Source organism: Ochotona princeps, chromosome 5, assembly GCF_030435755.1.
Source record: "Ochotona princeps isolate mOchPri1 chromosome 5, mOchPri1.hap1, whole genome shotgun sequence".
NCBI lineage: Eukaryota > Metazoa > Chordata > Mammalia > Lagomorpha > Ochotonidae > Ochotona > Ochotona princeps.
The window spans coordinates 27,721,964-27,743,894 of record NC_080836.1 but is presented as its reverse complement, the minus strand read 5'-3'; the positions used below and the strand labels follow the sequence as shown (position 1 = coordinate 27,743,894).

At 38.7% G+C, this 21,931-nt stretch overlaps 1 protein-coding gene across 2 annotated transcripts in view; it reads right to left on the bottom strand.

Moving 5' to 3' along the window:
• The window catches only part of ARHGAP15 (Rho GTPase activating protein 15), a 625,244-nt gene that overhangs the window by 39,391 nt on the left and 563,922 nt on the right, over nt 1–21,931 (bottom strand). The gene's annotated exons all lie outside the window — the stretch shown is intronic.

Below are 21,931 nucleotides of genomic sequence, written 5' to 3'. Positions count from 1 at the left end.
CAGAGTCTAATGTTACTGTGATAGACAGCATATATTCATCTCTGTGGAAGACCTGGAAGGCAATAAATTTGTTTTAGGCTAAGTGGGCATACCATGAAGTGATGATAAAATCCTGGAAAACAACAGTGAAATGGAACATGCAATAGCCTTGTTGGAAAATATGAGTGGTCAGTGAAGGTTTCTGAACATAAGGCCTTTCACCTTGATGAAAGACTGAAATTGGAAATGAAGGAGATTTGATACAGGAAATAATGATCAATGAACAAAAAGAAGAGAATTCTGTTGTTGTTGTTTCCACTTCTTGAATTGCTTAAAACTGCTTTAAAAATCCTGTGTATGTTCTTGATTAGGGTGATGGATTTGTATTTTCCTGATATTTGGGGTAGCGAATTATGTACTTACTTTTCTGGCCACTCCTTTATTTATTTATTTCTTTGTCCTCAGTTTATTAGAACAGCACTAATCAATGCCATTTCGGTGAATTCAGGTATGTAAGTAGCAGGATGATTCAGAAATAATTTCCCATTTTTTTTCTTCTGTATCTGCCTACCTCCAGTTTTCTTTCTTCCTCTTCTTTCTTTCTTTTTTCTTTCTTTCTTTTTTTCTCTTTCTTTCTTTCTTTTTCTTTCTTTCTTTCCTTTCTCCCTCCCTCCCTTCCTTCCTTCCTTCCTTCCTTTTTTTCTTTCCCTCCTTTCTTCTTCTTTCTTTTTTTTTTTTTTTTTTACTGGCACATAAAGAAAAATCTGAGTCTTGGTTGCAGTCTGTGTAACTGAGAACATAGCTCTGTGGCTTTGAGTGCACTTCCCAGTGCTGAGTAGACTGCTGGGATTCCACAAATAAATAATAAAAATAATAATGATTTTTAAAGCATTTGGAAATGCTGAGTTGAAAGGTGTGGTATAAGTGCAATGTTTTATTGTGAAAGTGATATCTCTCACATTATCTGCTCCTAATGCAGGGCAGCTGTAATGGAGAAGGAGGCACTTACGTCTCTAAACCAGGGTCCCTAAAGGCAGGGTGGGGTAACACTTACTGTGTGCGGGAACTGCTTCCTTCCAGTCTAGCGAGAAGGCTTGAGAAGAGTTGTGCTGCTGCTTGTTGCCCTACACTCCACATAGTTGTCATTGTTTCTTTTTGATGCAGAGGATGATTGAAAATCACAGATGAGAAATATTCCAGACAAGTTTGGGGTTCCAATAAAGACACATATCACATGGGGCATATAAGCAGCTTGGGTTTCATGTATGCTGGGCCTGTGATACGGGCTGGATTATGTGACAAAGCCCCAACTCCTAGTACTTCAGAATGTGGCTGCATTTAGAGGTAGAGTATTTAAAGACTGGGTGATTATATTAACATGAGGCTGTTAAGGTGGGCCCTGCTCCAATCTGACAGGTGTCCTTGTAAGAAGAGCTTTAGATACACACATGCAGAAAAATAACCGCATGAAGACACAGCAAGAAGCTGACCATCTGCAAGTCAAGGAGAGAGGACGCAGACAAAACACACCTTGATCTTGAGCTGTGGGAAAGCCAATTAGTCTTGTGGAAGCCACCCAGTTGGTGGGATTTTGTCATGGCAGCCCTACAGCACACAATCTGGGCTGATCCAGACTTTGGATTCACATTTAATCCCATGGTGCGATACAGAAAAAGAAATACTTCTCATTCTGTATAGTCTGAATGCTTTTCCAACTAAGTCCATAACTTTAATTATAAAATGAATACAACCTGTATCAAATTATGAATATGTTAACATATTGAAAGGGGACAAGAAAAATAAGCACCAGATTCAGGCTACAGAGGCTTGAAGGTAGAGTAAAAAAATCTGGTTTCCTTGACCACATTGTCATAATATGCATATATAACAGTTTATTGAATCCAGGCTATGTAGACAACCAGAAGAACTCTGGCTCCATCCTGTCACAATGCATGCCCACAACAAAGGCTTGGGGAGAACAGCCCCTTTCATTCGATCTCTCTCAGCATTACCAACACTAGAGCTGAAAACCTTACCTCTGTCTGAAGTGTATCTATGTATCCAGGCATAAGTTATTAACTGGGCTCCCTGGGCTCTGCTGATGAAAATATTAATATATTCAAATCTCATTCTGGCTACTGCAAAAAGAAACTACATCAGATAAATGCATTCATATCTTTCTTAGACAAAAGAATCTGGCATTATTTTTAAGGTTTCTTTTCTGCTCCTTGCGTTCCTGCTGAAACACTGGTAATGTATGTTTGAATAAGGTGAAGTGGTCATCAGTTACCAAAGTGTGGGGTTGACTGTATCTAGGAAACTCTGCTTATTGTACTTCAAATAAAATACTCTGTTATGGGAATTACATGCTGAGTACTATTAACAGCATCCTCGGATAAAAATGCCTTATTTTCACTTTCTTAGACATTTTACCTGGTGGAAATGAAATAATGTATCCACATATTCATCTAATAAATCTGTGATCACCCACGCATCAATGCATAGATTTCTCTGGGCTTTCTTTATGAAATACAAGCATGGCTTCCATTTAGGACAAGTGAAGCTTTTCTGAGGACCAACAAGAAAAATGGAGAAGCTAGAGAAGTTAGGGAAGTGTTGAGAGGGGTCAGCTGTGAGACTTATCCCATCAGATTACTGCTCTGCATTTTGGATCCCACACTATCTATATCTATAGCTCTATCTATCTATCTATCTATCAACCTATCTATCTATCTATCTTTCGCCTTTTTGCTATTGGCTGCTCTTAGGTTTTTGTTTTCTTTTATCAATAAGAACAATGTAGGTGGTCTTCTACCACTTTCTGGCTGCAGAAAAAAAAAACAGTGACATAATTTTTCACAGCCTGAAATAATTGTGGGAGTACAGATACTGGTTAGGCTCACTATGAATTATTAGTGGAAAAGTGGGTCTCAGAAGTACGTTACATGTGAAATATTTTTCGTCACTTGAACATGTGCCGTCCAGAGCTGGCCCTGTTCTAGCCGTCACAGGGAACAAACATTTCACATTCACAGATGCTCCCAATTTGGTGCGGTTTGGAGTGTAATTTAGATCAAACGTCTCCATGTAAATGAGTCAGGGTTTCTTAATTAGGTGCCTCTAAAGCAAAACCTTGGACCACATTAGTAGGTGTGGGTGTGGTACCCACAATACTGGAATCTTTTCTATAGACCAGGCTCTTAGCATCATTCAAATAGAGCTTTTATTTTTTATTTTTTGGATTTTTTTTCAGGCAGAGTAATAAATCTGCAGATGGCATAGACAGAAAGACGCTACTTCAGAAGAGCTGTCTAAAAACACTGCCTCTTTGGCAAATGCCTTAAACTAGGTCATTCTGCTGTGATTTAGCTTTTTTCTTTAGATTTGATTGCCAGCTTTTTGTTCCCATTACAAGTAGGGTGCATTCCAGTCCACAGACTTGTTCTTAATTTTTCCAACTGGTATTTGTTTACTAGGATTTGCAGATCTTCATGTGAAAATGGCCAATATCCTGTCACAGTTCTAATCATGCACTTGACCACAAAGCGAAATGGATCCTGGTGATAATGTGGGGATGCTGAAATATTAAATGCCTTAAACACCCAGTCTTCCCACAGCAAAAAAAGCTGCATTGATTTATACGGATAGGTTTGTTCAAATAATTGTCCCATCTTTTATACAAGTGGAAAGAAGAGGTGACAGGATGTAAATGGAAAAGTTTTACAAGCTGTATAGCTGTTTGTATAGATATTCAGGTTATCTGCTTTTATACTTGTCATTGTTTGTATTTTTTATAGGAGGGAAAATCACTGGGTCCTATTTCCCTATCGAGGCTTTGGGATTTACATGCAGAATCCCCTCCAGCATTAATGAGTTACCTGCATAAATTCCCTGGCAATCGATGGGCACATAGACCTTGGTTTGTTATATTAATTATTCCGCACAGAACCTTGACACTGACATTAAATGAGGCCTTAAAAATTCTTGATGAAGGTCTTAAGGTATCTTTTACTGTTTAAATATTAGCATTGCAAAAACTATGTCTAAGGCATTTTTCATCTGTGGTACCACGAGGAAGGAGGGGTTGAGCAGAAGGAGATAAGAGCAGGGCACATGAATGAACTTTCTAGTCTTAACTCTTTATTGCCTAGAGCCCAGTTTTCCTACCAAAAAAAAAAAGGTTATAATCTTCAACTGTGCAAATGATGATAAAAGATGTTAAAATCTTAATGAATTAAAAGAATTGAGTATGTTGTGTTCCCAGATTGGTGTTGAATATGGTGTCTTCTCCATAGGCCAAGTTCTGTCTTGGCAAATTGTTAGTGTTTTCAGGTGAATTCCAAAATGTCAGTTAAAGAGACACACAGACTAGAGCTTTGCAAAGGAGGTGGAGATTATTGGCTAGGTATGTTGGTGAGTGTCTACTTAAGAGGCAGGCTGCAAAAAGGGCTTTATGTGCATTTCCCTTCATTTAGTAAAACTTCTATTACTTAGAAGGGAAGGAGAAGGCTCTGATTAAGCAAATTCTCTGGTTAAAAACACTTATTATCGTATGTGGATTAGCAGTAATCAAACAACACAATTAATATTAAAATGACAATGGTCACCACATTATCATCCTTTGATAATTCACAGGGAAGTTTTGAATCTTCAAGCCCTCATTAGGAACTTGAGTTATCTCTGTGCTAGAGTGGGGTTATTAGATAAATGGATGGTTATTAGAAACTTCTGACTGGTGAAATGGCAGCTAATTGAAATTTGTTTGGATCCTTTTGGAGCAGAAGTTATTCATTGAATAATACTATTTGATGATACTCTTCAGGTTATTATGAAGCTGATGATTTTAATTATCTGTTTACTTTCTACTTTTTCCCCCTTTGCTCCTTAGTGATCTTCCAGTGCGAGTCCCCAAAGTTGTATTTAACTCATTCTCTTCTGATTCTGAATGCTACTGGGGAATACATTCATTTTCACTGCTGGAACTATTTGCTCTGAAAAGCTAATCCCCAAATCTGTTTCCTCCTGTAATATCACACCTTCATTAACCCATTCACTAAGCTGGTTTGTTTAACACCTCCTGTTGCTCTATTCTCCATAGGAAGCCAGGAAGAAATGATCCTGGAATTAATTTTAAATATAAAATAATGAAACATTTCCACCAGGCACACCAGGGCTATCTGTTGCTGTTGCTACTGGAGGTCAGTAAGGAGGTGAACTGAGGTCATAATCAAAGAGCTTCATTTTTTTGGTGCTTCAATATTTATCATAGGCATTCATTCACAATTCTGAAATTTCTAAACTTCTTTTGAGGCATGGGTTATTATAACGTTCTTTAATGCAGAAGAAGAAATCAGTGCTCTAAGATGCTGTGTTACCCAAAGCAGTGCAGTTGGAGTCAGGACATGGACTCAGACTGTTTCTCAGTCTGATGGTCCCTACATTCTATCCACTAGATTTGAATTTAGGACAAAATCACACATTTGAATTGGTCTCTCCTTGGATGTTTAGTTGTGGGAAATTCAAATGAAGTACAGGTACTCCCCAGTGTTCAAAGCAGAGTGGTTCTAGAACCTGTGGATATCCCAGTCTGCTATGCTCAAGTCCCTATGTAAAGTGGCATAGTGCATATAACCTCACTCATATTTTCTAATATACTTTAAATTATACTTTATATAATATACTTTAAATTATCTCTGTTATTTATAATAGCTAATGTAATATAAAGGTTATGTGGGTGTTTGTTATGCTGTAGGACAAGCAAAAAATGCCTCTGTATATGCTTAGCACAGAAATAATTTTCTGAACATTTCAGTGTGGGGTTGGTTGAATCTGATGTGAGACCATGAATATGGAGATGAGTACATAGGCTTGACTTTCATGTTATTGATGTCACTGGAATATAGGCGTGTATGTATGTGTACGTGCACACACATGCACAAAGCCAGTTAAGCATTCTATCCAAGCTAATAATGATATAGCAATGGCTGTCAAGCAAAGTCATGTGTCTAATGCCCTTCTGGAAGTGCACACTAGGCTGCTATTGGAACCTTGTTGTTTAGAGTCTCCACCCATTGGACACAAGCATCTGAAGCATCTTCTATCCATGAATGATGCTCCGATTAAACTGATATTGGATAATTTATACAGTTTTTGAGCTGCTTTTCCTGTATTCACCTTTATGCTCTGAGAATGTGTCTTCAGTACAGTAACTGTTTTAAACTGAAGCTAGTTCATGTTACTCCTTCTCATGTTACTGCTTCATGTTACTGCCCAAGTGACCTTTCCCATTGAGACCTCACCCTGCTCTTCCTCTCTCAATCCACATTCTGTTCCAGCTTGCCAGCCTTCCTGTCTCATTTAATTGCAAACTCTCAAGCCCCTAGTTTGTGTTGTTTGGAACTCTTTCACTCCAGGTATCCTAATCACTAACACCTTCATCTAGTCTCATTTTCCTAATGAAGTCTAACCCCATGATCTTACTTTTCACTGTTGATAACCTTCCCCACCTCATTCAGGACTATTAATCCTCAGTATTTTGCCTCAATACTTTTAGCTCCTTATTAGCTACCACCTTCTCATATGCTACAGCCTTTCCTTTATATGATGTTGAATTGCTTTATTTACTGATATTACATATTTTATGATGTAACTTCAATTAAGGCAAGGTGATTTCTGGCACATCAATAGCTGTTAAAACAGGGCTCAGCACATACTTGGTGTGCAATAAGGGACACTGATGATATAATAATTAGTGGCTTTACCATTCTGTTAGTCTACAGATTGGACACCCTAGCACTCTCTTAAACTCTTTCTAGTTCTTCAGACACTACTGCAGAAAAAGAAAACAGCTTTCCCGTTTAAAAAATATGTATTGTATTTATTTGAAATACAGAGTTACACAGAGAGCGAGAGGCACACACACACACAAAAGAGAGAGGAGAGAGAGGAGAGAGAGAGAGATCTTTCATCTATTAATTCACTCCCCAAATGACTACAACAGCCAGTGCTGGGTCATACTGATGCCAGGAGCTAGAAAATTTTTATGGGTTTTCCAGATGGGTGCAGCGGCCCAAGCATTCGGGCCATCTTCCACTGCTTTCCCAGGTGCATTAGCAGGGAGCTGGATCAGATGGGAAGCATCTGGGACTTGAGCTGGTGTTGCAGGCTATGGTTTTACTTTCTATGCCACAGTGCCGGCCCCGAGATCATACTCTTGACATGATTCAGAGTCTCTCGAGGAAATTCAGTTTTGCCACTGGACTTTAGAGTGCACATAACAGCAATTGCTCGTGAGCCAGTTCATCACTACTGGCTGTCTGGACTTCTTCTACAGCCTCTCTATCCTCAAAAACCTACTTTACATATGAAGATGATCAATGGATAGATTGTTTGAGATACTGAAAATGAAAACCAAAGCAGAACTTACAGTAGTAAGGTCTGTGGATCACTGGGGTTGAGCCATGAGATAGGAATGACATCCCATAGATTATCCTGTTTGAATCCTGGCTACTTCACACTGGTAACCCAGCCTCTTCCTAATGCATTAGGAGACAGCAGATGATGTCCAAGTACTTGAGTTCCTACCATTTTGTATAAGGCCAGATGGAGTTTCTGGCTGCTGGTGTCAGCCTAGCCCAGGCCTAGCTGTTGTAGGCATTTGAGGCGCGAACCAGCAGATGGACAATCTTTGTCTCTCTATCGCTTTCCGTCTGTATCATCTATTTCTCAAACATGTACAAACCTTCATAAATACTGTCTTACAAAAGAACTCATGTTCAATTACTGACTAGCCCACTCTACCTCCAAATCTACCTCCTTTTACCACAGAAATCAGACTGCAATTCTCCTGCCAAACTCATCCACAACCTGGCCCCTCCCTATACTCAGGTCTCTTCTTTGCCTCCTGCCACAGTAAGGTTGTATTTGGTGACATTCTGGCTCCAACTTGGCTTTTTTTCTAGCCACCTGCAAACCATTCCCATACTTTCTAAATTTCACCTGTGCTGTAAAGTGCAACTTCACCTGCAAATTTCATATTGCTGTAATTCATTTACCCCCTTTTGACCATCAGCTGTACATACTGCCAATTATTTTTTACTCCTTTTTCTTAGTGCTCTGTGCCCTTTTGATTGGTATCTTTACAAAGGCAGAACCTTAGACTATTGCTATGTACTGATTTTTTCCTCTCAAGTTTGGGTAGTGGAGTCTGTAATCAAGGGTCAGTCCAGCCGACCCACTGACTGATAATCATCTTCTTTTTCTTGTTTTTGTATTTTGCCATGTTGCCTTTAGATGGCTGAACATTTCAAATGCTGTATTTTGAATAATATCCTAAATTTGTATATAGTTGGCAAGTAATAGCTTTTTTGCAGCTATAGTGATGCGATATATATTAGGATAAATGTATATTTAAACCCCAGTTTTATCTAGTTTATTGCAATGTCTAAATGTAGAAAACCTTACTGCTTCCACCCACAGTTAACTAGGTCTAGCTTTTTAAGTATGTGTGTGTGTGTGTGAGTGTATTTCTTTCCCAACATCTAAGTGAATTCTATCACTAAAAAGTCACAAAATACGTGAATATTAGGGTAAAAAGCACTTAGAAAATAACTTGATAAGGAATGCAATCATTAATCCAACTAACAATTCATAGTCTTTAATGGAATATTCAAGCTTTATCACTAAAGCCTCTATAGCGCATAACAATGAACCGTGTTTGCATAATATAAGCTTAAACATGGCCCATTCTCTGATGCTTTTTGCAGTTCCAGTTTTATTGTACAAAGCTTTGAAAGAAAAATGATCACTCTTTTCGCTGTCCATGGGCTACATTTTGAAGACTGGCCTTCTGTCATCGCGTCTGGCCTTGATTCACCTTGGAAGTCAGACAGTTTTGGTTCTTGGAGGTCATAAAGGACCTGGTACCCTTCTGCTAAGGCATCAAATGCAGGAATGAGAACACGAATGTTCAGAGCAGGCATCTCGTTCGTGCAGCATTTTCAGGGATCAACACCCTTCTTTCACTTACAGTAAAAGCCATCTAGAAGTGCATTTTGGATTGGGTTATTATTTCAAAATCTCCATGTCTGCTTTGTCTAATGTCTGAGACAAATAAAAGGAATTCTGAGTGTCCAGTGCCCCTTGACTGCCCTCTTTCTTCCCATCCCCTGGATCTTGGTTATCAGAGAACTTCCACCTTTTTTCCACAGAGCCTGATTTCTGCAAGTTTGGTTCCCACAATAGCAGCCTTGTTGCCTTGACACTTGTTCTCTTTGCAGAGTCTCAGAACCCATCCCAGGACTTCTAAATCAGAATCTGCATTTTGAATAGGATTCCCAGATGATCTGGCTTAAAGCATGTTAAATTCAGCGAGAAGCCCTGAACTCCTTTTAGGGTTGCACATGGGTAGTAGTGCTGGCTACAGGGCTAGCACATGGTGTGGCTATCCCTTGGTGCAGTTGCGTGTACGCCGACAGGGGTCACTGTTTATTTCTAGGCAATTAGTGGATACTGTGAAGTCATTCCTGATGGAGCCTGGGTTGTGAGAGGTGAGAACGTTGCATGGATGTAGGATGGCAGTCCTTACCACTTGTGGTCATTAAAGTTCCCGTGGCGCTTTTTGTGAGAGAAGGGGTTGTTAACCTCAGTGTCCTGGCTGACTTCCAATCTGTGTAATTGCATTCAGCCTACCTAAGTCGGCTCTGTAGTTTCAATTAGGTAAAGTATTGTTCGCTTCTTGTACTAAACTGCTGTGTTGTGTGGCTACAGAGTGCTAATTAGCTGGTGTTTTTCAGGTGGCTGCACTCGTGATGAACAAAATGCCTCTCTCTGGTCATGTCCTTCACCATTCCCACTCAGTGCCCAGAATTCCACGCACAACTGCATGTCTGTTACTATTTATCACTATTCCTTGTGACTTGTGTTTTGGCAACAGAAATCCCTAGAACATGAAATGGACATTTGTTGAGTTTTCTGTGTAACCACCTGCTTCTAGGCGTACCTAGACTATTACAGGATTTTTTATATGGCAGGAGTAGAAACCCATTTAAATAATAACAAGAATATGATGATGGGATATATAAAACAGCTTGGTGTCTGTCAGTAAGAAAGGCGACTTCTTGGACTTGCTAGGGAAATATAAATTCCTTTAAAATTTCAACAGTGTGACATGAAAAGGATGGTCAGGAGTGAATAGAGTATGTGTTTGATTTCTCCCTTCACCCCAGTTAGAATACTATAGTGGGACCTGAGATTACCAATAAAATTGCTCAGTATTTCAGTGCAAGCTGGAAATGAAAGAGAAATGTGAAAATATGGGTGGTAGAGGATCCAAGAGAGCAACACCAGATTTTCATTGGAGAAGGAACATGTTTGAGAGCAAAATTTACTTGAGATACAAAATGATTGTTAAAGAAGTGCACAAAATGAAAATATCTCAGGTGTAGGTAAAGTGCCACTATACCTGTCATATTACTCTGTGAGCATAGTTAACCTGTTATGATGCTCAAGAAAAGATATAAGTCAAAGAGAAAAATTTCTTTAGAATAATTTGGGTTTTTTAATACCCTAAACACCACAGGGGACAAAAGAAAATTGATGAATGAATGAACAAATGAGTGAACACAATTGATAGAGGGAAGACGATTTACTAAGAAGAGAGTATAAAAAAGGTACTTATTTGCATATGTGTGTGTGTGTGTGTGTGTGTGTAGCTGAGTACCAACACATATATCTTGCCTAATCCTTGGGATGGTTTCAGTTCAAAGGGTTCCAACATATTCATGAAAAAGTAAAAAAGAGTGAGGGTTTCCTCTTTCTGATGCATACATTGACATAATGCTTCTAAGATACAAAGCTCTAGAAGAAAGGAAGGATGTAGAGTGAGAAAATTGAGACTGAGGATAGGATTAGGGGATGTGATCATTCCCAGAAGCAGATCACAAAACTGAACGAAGCTTCCAAAACCTAACAGTTTATTGCATTCCTGGTGAAGCTCTCTTCATTTTCAGCTCAGCATCTATCATGTAATAAATACTTGATGTGTGTTTGTTTCCTGAATAAGTGGGTGGAGAGATGATGTGGGAAATAGTGATTTGAAAGTGAATCAAATTCTCAGAATAAAGGCAAGAAAGAATTGGAGAAGGATTATGATAGTGGGAGGAAATTCAGGGAAAAGGAAACGGTTACTTTTGAGAAAAGAGTTTAAAAATATGTGGGTGGGATATAGAAGGGAAGACGAAATGACCAGAAGTGAAATACAGGGGATTCCAGACAAAGGAAAATATTTAATAACAAAGCTTTTGAGTTCTGCATATATTTTTAAACTTCCATTTCACCTATTAACAAATAAACCTGGGGAAAATTATAAGAAAAAAAAAAAGCCCAAACTCACAAAGGCAGAGATACAACTGACTCAAATATTTGTATCTAAAAATTTGGCTCTTATTTCATGGATACAGTCCCAAGGAAACTTTTCCAATGGCCTGACTCAAAGAGCCCCCAACTCCCTCTCCTGTTCCCTAGGGGCTTCGTTCAAATGAAGGAGGTAGTTTTGACTGGATACCTCTTCATAGTCTTGGTTGCACCTGCTACTGAACACAGGCGAATAATTATTACATCTGAGGCTTCTGCCTGTCCGCTGCTGCAGTCTTGCCCTTTCTCAATCTACATGTTACTGACTGAAGACCTGAAACCTCATACAGACTGTACTTCTTGCAAGAGAAGAAAAAACGCCCAAATCCAACGACATGGAAATTTGCAGATACTGTGTTAACTATTCCTGGATGTCACCCTGCAGCTCTAATTTCTGCTTTCTCCTCTGCATTCTGGGGACTGCTGCCGGACTTGTCAGCACCTTGTCACTGCTTCTTGTTGCGTGGGCTACCACAGGACTCTGTGTTCTTAACAATTATCCATAAAAAACCCACATGATTCTTCATCATGATAATATATATTAACAGGTAAAAAAGAAGTTAATTTTAAAAAAATTCTCATTTTCCTCCAGTGTGTGCTGCTTGTAAATGCCACACAGCCTGGACCGACTGCGGTATCTTCTTGGCGCTTCCCATCCTGTGATGCTCTTTTGTTCGTGGTGTGACAAGGATGTGGCAAGCCAATGTGATTTAACTAAAGAATACACAAATGTCAAGAGTACTTTCACGTCTTGTGTACAGACTGAACTAAATTACAACGATAGGATTTTTTGTTTCCTTTTCAAGGAACAACCTCACAGTTGACAAGGAGGTTGGTGGACAAGAAGTGGCAAGGAAGTATTATTAAAAATAATCTACGTTAAGGTCAGATTTCACTGGAGTTTAAATGATAGAGGGCTGCAGAAGAAGCTGACAGACAGTGAGGAATGAGGCCTGTCCTGGAATGCTTATGAACAGTGGTGAGAAAAATAAGTCCAGTATAACATGGAAATGAGGGACGAATTTCTCAGAATTAAAGGTGAACTGAAAGGAATTGGCAGCTGCCTGGACATGCCAGCCAGAGAGGCCATGGTGTCTGATACACGTGACAGAGCGAGAGACAATGGCAGCGCTCCCCAAACAACTCGCCTGGAGGGCTTGCCAGGAAGCCAGATGCTGCTTCTGGAAGAATATCTTCTGTGGTTGGGCATCTGGGTTCAGTGCTTTCCATTTAAAGAGGAGAACGAAGGTAGCAAAGGCAGCAACAGCATTGCCTTGAGAAAATGTGCTCTTCTTGAAAGTGTATATAGGCACGCTCCTGTGCACATATACACCCTCAAGAATTAATTAATGTTGACACAGAACTTGGATATATTTAAGGAAGGAAGGAGGGAGGGAGGAAGAGGAGCAGGCTGACAGTAACCAAGAAAACCTGTGATATAAATATAAGGGCTTGTTAACTAATTAGGATTAATGACATAACTTTATTTAAAGTGTTGGGGGTTATATGTGGTGTGCAATTAACACAAAGGAACTGGCAGGATGGGCCCATGCCTCTATCATAGCTGGCGTCTCTTTCTCACTTTGTTTTACTATTCCCTCATCCTGAAGAAACAATCGAGTATTGGTATTGGCAAGAGAGTACAGTGTGGTCCAAAGGACTGGAAATCAGGTGATTTGAGGTCTGGTTGATTTTTTTCCCCCTTCTACTTTGAAGTTTGCTTGTCTGTGCTCCTCAAAGCAGGGGAACCAAATTTCCTCAAATACTTAAAAAGAGAGGGCAAGTTTTTGTAATCAAGGTGATTTTTCTTCTCTCTCTCTCTCTCTCTCTCTCTCTCTCTCTCCATGATGCTAAATAATTGAAGACAGTAAAAAGTCAGTACTGGATCTGATACAAATGATGGAACAGGGATGTGGTCCATGGTGTATTATTTTTTCTCCTGTAAATTACTATGTTTATTCCAGTAATTTTTCCAAGGAAGTAGAATCGACACAAGAACAGTATCTGGATAGTGCTTCTGCCATTGAGCCACAGCAGATAAAGTCACCAGTTGTGATACCTGCACATTGGTTCAAGTCCTGGCTGCACCACTTCTTATACAGTTCCCTGCTAATGCTTCTAGGAAGGCAGCAAATGATGGCCCAATTATTTGGGCCCCTGCCACCCATTCGAGACAACAGGACATAGTTACTGCTTTCTGGCTTCTTCCTAACCCTGACCAGGTTATTGCAATCATCTACGGTGTAAACTGGCAGATGGAAGATCTTTCTCTATCTCGCCCTCTCTCTGTGTGTCACTTTCCATTCAAATACATACATAAATAAATCTGCAAAACAACAATAACAACAGCTACAACAGAAAAACAGCAGCTGGTTATTGCTACAAATTTTACTGAATTTTATGAGAATTTTGTGAAGTCAGTGATTTTGTTTTCAAGAAATATTTGTTTACCTGAAATACAGGCAAATAAATACAGTGGGGGGAGAGAGAGAGAGAGAGAGAGAGAGAGAGAGAGAGAGAGAGAATGAGAGAGACTGACTGACTTGTCTGCTTATTCGGTGCAAATGCATGCAACAGCAAGGACTGAGCCAGAAGGAAGCCAGCACCTAAGAACTCTGTCCTCATCTCTCACATATGTGGCAGGAGCCTAAGCACTCAGTTCATCATTTGCTGCCTTGCAAGGAACATTAGCAGCAAACTAGGTCTAAAGTGTATCAGTAAGGACTCTAACTGGCATTCTTACAAGTGATGCTAATACTACAACATTAGACCCTGAATCAGTCATTTTAATTACAAAGTACAAATGCCTGGGCTCTTGCCAAATTTTCTTTGTATCTGTATGTATGTTGTTGCCAGATGTTATTTCTCGTGTTTCTTTCTCTGACCACGTCATATATGTCAGAAGGCCCTAGGAGCCTGCTCTCAACTCTCTTCATGTTGTCCCTTGGTGTTGTTCATGAACCTGTTCCCTTGCCCTTTTTAAGTTGAGAACTTTAAAATTTATACCTCAAATCACTTGTCTTGTATTTTCTGCATGTATTTTCTAATCATCTGAACATCACTAATAGAATATAAACAATGACTAAATCATATCATGATCCCAAAATTTCAGATTCTTTTGGGCCTTCAGTTTGGTCCTTTCTCCAGTATGGATATCATCATATCCATGGTCAATGTAGCTCAGTGCCTGGCCACCAAACTGAAATCCTTCTTCCCAGCCTCTGTCTTTGCATGTCCTGTTGAATCCATCTCCTTAGTGCCTGTGATCTCCACCACTGGGACTCATCCTTGCTGCTACTGCCTTAGTTTAGGATCTAGCTTGGACTATATTAGCCTCTTAATAAACTGCTTTATTGATCTATTGCATTGCCCTCCCACAAACTATCTTTACTCTTATCACAGCTATTATCTCAAAGTACAAATCTCATCACCTTAGTTCCTTGCTTCTGACCTTTCACGGAATTTATCAGTGTTTATAGAAAAAAAAGGTCTAAATGCCTTAGAAAGCATATGATACTCTTCATAATTCAAGTTGTTTACAGCATTCCAGGCTCATGTGCTGCCAAATTTCAGCTCCTGCTTCACTTGGTGGTCTCATAAAATCATATATCATATCACACTACATTTATTGTAATTGCTTCCTAATTTAACTACCTGAGAAGATGATAAGATATGTGAGAGAAGGAATATTTTATATACCTCCAGTATTGAGTTGAAGGGTCAACAACTTTTTTCTTTTTATTTTTTGATGTCTATAAATTTTGCTTGAAATGCAGTCTCTCTCTCTCTCTCTCTCACCTTTCCACACACATATTCCACATTCAGAAAGAGAGAGGAGAAACAAAGAGAGAGAGAGAGAGAGAGAAATCTGCTACCCACTGTTCCACTCCCCAAATGACCACCATAGCCAGGATGGGCCAGGCCAAACCTGGAAGTCCATTTTGATCTCCCATGTTGGTGGCAGGGCCTCAAATACTTCAGCCATCAGTTGTTGCCTCCCAGGATGAATTAGCAGGAAGATGGACAGGAATTGGAGCAATGGGAACTTGTATTTTGGTAAGGGATGTAGGTATTCTAGGCAGTTGCTTAATCTACTATGCCACAATGAACTTTTTGACTTTTTTTTTAACTGAAGGGTCAGAGTGAATAATTTGGGTCTTATGCAACCTAGACTATTAACTCTTTTCACTGCATTGTGAAAATAGCAATGGACAATGCATAAACAAATTGATGCACACATTCCAATAAAGCTTTGTTGACAAAAACAGGAGACAAGCTAGTTGTGACATATCCTGTCAATTCCTGATTTCATCTAGGCCTTGAATACAGAAAGCACTCATTTAAAACTTCCTGAAGGAATTAGTGGGTAATATTTTACAGTTAACAAATATTTTCATGACTCTGAATTTATTTGACCTGCATTTCACAAATGAACAAAGAGAAGAGTTCTACATTTTAGGGTCTGAGGTTGGGATCTGAGCTTATGTCTTCCCATTCCAAAGCCTCAGTTCTTCTCATGAGCTAAAAGGCCAAGATTCATAGTGGAAAAGGCTGGAGTTTCAAAAATATTTACCCCTATGAGGGAATTACCTCATGAGGTTGACCCTCACCAACAATGATAGATGCAATAACAGTCCCTCTAAGGTTTGTTTTGTTTATTATTATTCTGTGGTAAATATTACTGCAAAATAATAAATCCAAAGACATAATAGTAATAGTTTTAATATCTTACATCCTATAGCCTTCCCCTAAACAAGGATTCGCTACTGGAGGGATCATTGAACCTTAGTCCCCAGCTCACAAACCTTATAAATCCCGTGCCAAGATGTCTCCTACGTTGATGACATTTTAATGATTACTACAGGGAGTTGGGAACTATTGCTTCACCCTTGTAATCAGTGTAATTAATTTTCTTAACTACCAGTCCAAATTCTGCCACAAGAGTCCAGTTGAGGAATTTCAGGCCCATAGGAAGTACATTAGCTCTTCAAAATGATTAGGGTGCCATTTCAAATACATGAGCAAAGGAGCCATTAAGCTTCTGGCTTATTTTAAACATCCTGCAACCCCTGTTCCTTCAGGAAAAAAAAAATGAGAGAAAAAGAAAAAAAGAGAGTGAGAGTGAGAGAGAAAAAAATTTGTACAGGTTCCTCTTTTTCCAGTAAAAATACCCATGACCCATGAGTCGTTGGATATCAGGTATTGTGGTTGAAGAAGGCAGTGCCAGAAGACAGCACAGAAAAACACACCCTGCTCCAAAGCACACCAGAGCTGCTCATTCAGAGGCCTACTTGGGAGGTGGCAAGCGTCACCAACCGTTGACGACCGGAGAGAAGAGTGAGGTCTTGTGGGCTGTGAAGTCCGTCCTTCGACCATATCTAAATCTACCCACTCCCCAAATATCAGAAATGCTCACAGTGCTGTTTTACACAGTGGATGAAACATTTCCTCACCGTTGTTTCCTCATGCAACACTTAACATTTCTAGGTCATCATCATTTAAGCTGTTTCTGACATGTTTTTGTAGAATATTTTATTTAATATCCATGAAGACCACAGAGAAGCTTTAAGTATCAGTTTACTCTCACAAAATAGCCACAGCTCAGCAGTTTCTCCTTTCAGTTCAGCATTCAACTGGCAGGCTTCCATGAGATTTGTTCAGCAGCCATATCATTTTTTCACCTTGGAATTCCATGAACAGCTGGGTGACTTTCTTAGAGTCAATGCAAAAGGCAAGATTTTTACCTCCCCTTTCAGCCTATTTTACAACATTCAAGTCTCCTACAAGAATGTGTATTTGCACTTAAAATCTGCAGCCAATATATTCTTTCAAGGCTATTTTCAAAAATCAATGGATGGCATGACTTCATAAGTCATTTTAAAAGCAACCCCCTCTGAATATATTTCGACCTTCTCTGAATGACCCATGAACATGCAGAGGATTTTTTTTATGTTCTCTCTCTGAAAAAATTTGAGAATGTTTTGATTTTCAAAATGCATGCCACAAAATAAATCTGGCTAGCTAGTTCAATGCAGCTCTGTGGAAATGGGTTAGTGTTTATTTTGTGAATTTTTGGTAATTACCAGGCATTCTTTTTGTCTTTGAAATAAAAAATGTGAAAAAGGACTTCAGCAATAGCTAAAATACCTTACTAATGGTAGTGGCAAGAGGCACTTCAATGCCAGGCCTAAGTGGAGATGTGGGTGACGAGATTCTGGGGGCATGAGGAAAGATCCTACCAACTTCAAAATGTATCAACAGGATTCCACAAAGTCAGTGTTGTGTTCTGCTTGAGAGGAAGCCACTGTATGTTAGACATCAAGGCAAGAGAACTATCCCTAGGAAATTGCTATAACGGAAGGTTCTTGATAAGAAGCACTGGAAAACCTGTCTCGTGTCTAACCTTCACAGGTGATGCCAAAGTAAACAGTATTGATCTTATTAGTAAATTATTGCCTGGAGAGTGAAAAAGAATTGGAACTGAGAACCCGAGAACAGATGCTCGCCAGGATGACCAAGAGTCCAGATAGAATAGAATTGGGATTGGGCATGAGGATAGGAGAATGCTGGGGAATTCTCTGAGACTGGAGAACTGCCTGAGACAGGCCAATAAGGAAATTCATGTTATGGAAAAAGGTTCTGAGATGGAGTGAAGAATTTTCTGGAATCCAGGAAAGCTGGTAGTAATTTCATTCCATACTACCACCACAATTATTTCTGTATATAATTAAAATTATTTTGCATTTCCTTCATTATAAAAACAGTAACATCAATATAGTGAGTTTATATACCACCTTATGCAGGCTAGATACTGTGTAAGATTCTTTAGGGGCATTATTTGTATTCTGTTCACCACAGAAATAGGTTCCATTGCTACATTCATTTCAAAGAATGAAAGCAATAAAGTTTAGATTTGAGTGACTTAGCCAAGGTTATGCATTCCCCCGACTATGTGGCAGAGGTGAGGAGATCACTGAGGTTTAACTCCAAAGCCTAAACCTCAATGTCCGTTTCTATAACTTTGTTAGGGTATTAAAGAAAATACATGAGGAAAATTCATAATTCAACAACTCAAGTACATTTCAACAGATATCTTGTAGTCTTTCCTAAACACACAATTTTCACATATTTATAATGACATTCTTTTTCAATATATAAAATGTTGTATCCCTGATTTCATTTACAACATTCCCTCAAATTAAAAATGAAGCCATATAAACCACTGAACTGAGACAACATGGTGTACATGTCCACCTAGTCCATTCCCTGTCCCTGAACACATACGTTGTTGTCAAGTAAACTGTGGCTACCGTACTTTCACCAATGATTTGTACCCTTCATAAATTCTCTCCATCTATGTTACTTAGAATAGCATGGTGAAGTTAATGTATATGTATGAAATTTTAAAATGTATGAGATTGGAAGGCCTTCATTTTTGGGACATATTACAGTCACTGTTTTCTCAATATGCTAGCTGCTACATCCCTACTAGCTGCATATTAAGGACTCGATTCAAAATACATGTGCCAAAATGAGATTCTCTGCATTTCACTAGTTTTTCAGAAGACCACTCTCCCCATTTCTTTTTCTGTTCTTGCAAAATAGAGATAAGGGCACCATTATAAACAATACCTCCTTTCATTTATTTTGTTTTAAATTGCTGTCATGAGGACAACTTTTACAATTACCTAGCACTGAAACCTCAAACTTATTTCTGAGGTTAACTGGAAGACTGAGAGAGAAAGGGTTTCGGGTACCTTTCTTTGGGAAAAAAGCTCAATATTTGGACCACTTCTTTCCAAGTGGTTTCCATAACTTCAATCTGATGAAAATCATTGTGGGACTTCTAGCATTTATTTTCCCCTTCTATCTCTTTTATCCAGCACTGTTTCAAGATAACTTTAATAAACCATAAGCATATCATGCAAATATACTAACGTTTTAATGTTTCTTTGTTATTTATTTGAATGCCAACCTACAACAGTGAGTAAGCTGGCTTTCTAGATTCTCCAATGGATTGACAACATCTTTACTCTGCGTCTATGCTTTTCCAAACAAGTAGGCACTATGTATACGTGTCTGACCTACATTTCATAGAGGTAGGACTTGTTATTTATATGTCAATCCAGGATGTCTTAGACTTATAAGTATAATGCCAATCTTTAAAAGTGGTCATAAATAAATGTTTGTTATTGATGGCATTGTGAGGGGTGATAACTTTTTCTGAATCCCTGCTCTCCAGCTAGATTGTAGGAACATTTTAACTGTAATCTGAATACACATTTTTAGACTGTGAAGCTCCACAACCTATGTAGGCACTGTGCAATTTTGTGCTGAAGATAGTTGCAATCTTTTAAATATTCTGGATTTTGTGGACAGGATTACATCCACTTTCTTACTAGTCCAATTGTGTCATATTAAGCTTTCTCAGTTGGTAGCTGTTTTGCTTTGAGAGGAAAATTTAATTCAGAGCTCTGCAAAAGTGGAGATCTGTTCTGTTGACTGTAGAGTACGTAGGTCAAGTGGAATTTTTGGCACTTCATTATATTCTCTGATCCTCACTAAACAAACTTGAAAATATATATATGTATTTGCAACAATTTGGAATAAACACTCCCTACAAGTGTTGACGGTAGATTTTCTGAAGAACTACCAAATGCATCAAGACTAAGGAAAACATTCTAATGATTCTTTCAAACATGAATATATTTAAATTCTAGTTAAACAATCTTCTTATTTAGTCTTCTCGGGCTTTGATGACATGCCACGATTGGCTGTTTATCAGAAACTTAGTAAAGAAAAATGCTTAACAAGATACAACCGTGTGCACATACTTATGCATAATTAAACTCAGTTTATAAATTGGTGCAGGGTAGAATATGGTCACACCATCCAAGAAAGGTTGGTAGCTGGCAAGTAACAGTTTTCAGCCTCATGCACAATGTGAATGCTATGAAGGTGATAAGATAGTCTGATCTCAAATCTTAATTTAAAACATCTCTTTCCATTTCTTTTGAGCTAAGCAAAGATTCTAATGAAATGAGGAAATTTGATTAGATGTGAGAAACACAGACTTTCGCTGTGAATATCAGGATTCTATGGCATGGTCCTGAAGGAGCCTCACTGTTTGAAGGATTTAAACCTGAAAAATGCTCTGTGTGCTTATTATTCTGAAAGTGGATTTATTTGACCCTCAATGTCTTCATTTTGTAGCCATTCTTTAAGTGAAAAAAAGAAAGGACTAATTGTGACTTAGTAACAGATATTTCCCAAGAATTCCAAGACTACATGTTGCACAGCATTATGCAGGATGCTTTTCCATTTGTTTTATGGTTTTGTCCAGTTAAAGTTTCTAAGATAAGCACTGTAGCATTTACTTGTAACATGAAACCCTTTTCATGGTGTGTCTGGATCCTAAGGGAAAGAATTAGCATTTAAGGAATGCTTACCTTTTGCCAGGCATTTTATGTGCATTATCTCATTTAATTATCATAGCCACAAAATATGATAGTATTTAATCCAATTTTACTTGCCTGAGATCATAATAGGAGGACAGAAGCAAGGCTTGACTATAGTTCTCTTAGTTTCTTTTAAGTCCACAACACTTTTACTAACCACACTGGCTCTTCCCCTGTATCCAGTATGGAGAGGTGACAAGAAAGACACTCGAACAATAAAGTACATTCTCAACTTTGAGGCAAAGCTCTCTTCTGAGGATAAAAGAAGAGAGAACCTAATGTGTTGAATTAGATTAAACATGTTTCCTAATGCAATGACTGGTTCATTTAGTTACAGATTATACCATGGGATACTACGCCTTCATCAGAAAGAATAAATAAAGCCTGTTTAATGAATGGGAAGGCTGATCATGTTCATGTTGCAAAATAATTGTGGAACAAAATGTGGAATATTATGTACTTCAGCAGGAGAAGCAACCTTATGCCCATACATATGTTTATATGTACTTAGAATTAGATCTGAAAGGATCTATTGGTACTTCTGCTCCTTGAGCTAAGAGTGATAACGGGCAATCAAATATCAATTTCTTATGGTATGAGGCATCACTCTTGGTATTTTTTGTGGAATTATATGTTATATTCATAATTAAAAACCACATTATGGATTAACTGAGCAATCTGTAGTGTAATGGCCCATTCCAAGCAGTGGGTAAGTAAGGGCATTTAATCTCACAAAAGCCAAACAGCCCAATTTTACCTGAGACTCTATCATCAGGTTTCAATTTTACTCTATGGTGGAAGCCAAAACTTCATTACTCATGTTGTACTCTGTCTTATCTGAAGAATGTGATAACAGAAGGCTGATGAGTCATTTAAATCTTAACATGTTCAACGTGGAGCTCTTTTACTCAACTTTTTCCTCCTGTAGTATTGCTCATCTTTGTATGTAGTGCTACCATTTCTATAGCTACTCAACACCCCAAGAGACACTCTTGGTGCCTCTAGTATGCGGAATCTCAGTTATTGGCTCGTAGCCATACAGCCAGCAAGGCCTGCTTTGTCTTTCTCAAGCAATTGCCCCT